A 494-nucleotide genomic window follows, 5' to 3' on the forward strand; every position below is an offset into this window, starting at 1 on the left:
CTTTTGGGGGGGGTTCTTTTTACCCTTTTTTGGAGTATTTTCCTCCTTTTTTTGGTCATTTCCCCTTTTTTTAGGTCAGTTCTCCCTTTTTTGGGGGTCCTTTTCCCTTTTTGGGCGTTATTTTTACCCCTTTTTTGGGGTCTTTTCCTTCTTTTTTGGGTCTTTCCCCCCATTTTTGGATGTTATTTTTACCCTTTTTTGGGTCTTCCCCCCCCCTTTTGTGGGTGTTTTCCCCCCTTTTTTGGGTCTTTTTCCCCCCCTTTTTGGGGGTCCTTTTCCCCCTTTTTGTATCCTTTTCCCCCTTTTTTGGGTCCTTCCCCCCCTCTTTTGGGTCTTTTTTTCCCTTTTGTGGGGTCATTTCCCCCCTTTTGGGGGTTATTTTTACCCTTTTTTGGGTCCTTCCCCCCCTTTTTGTGCCCTCTTCCCCCTTTTCGGGGTCCTTTTTCCCTTTTTTGTTTTTTTTTCGGGGGGGTCGCGGTTAGGTTTGTGGGGTT

The sequence above is a fragment of the Aptenodytes forsteri genome, unplaced genomic scaffold, assembly GCF_000699145.1.
Source record: "Aptenodytes forsteri isolate BGI_AS27 unplaced genomic scaffold, ASM69914v1 Scaffold158, whole genome shotgun sequence".
NCBI classification, from domain to species: domain Eukaryota; kingdom Metazoa; phylum Chordata; class Aves; order Sphenisciformes; family Spheniscidae; genus Aptenodytes; species Aptenodytes forsteri.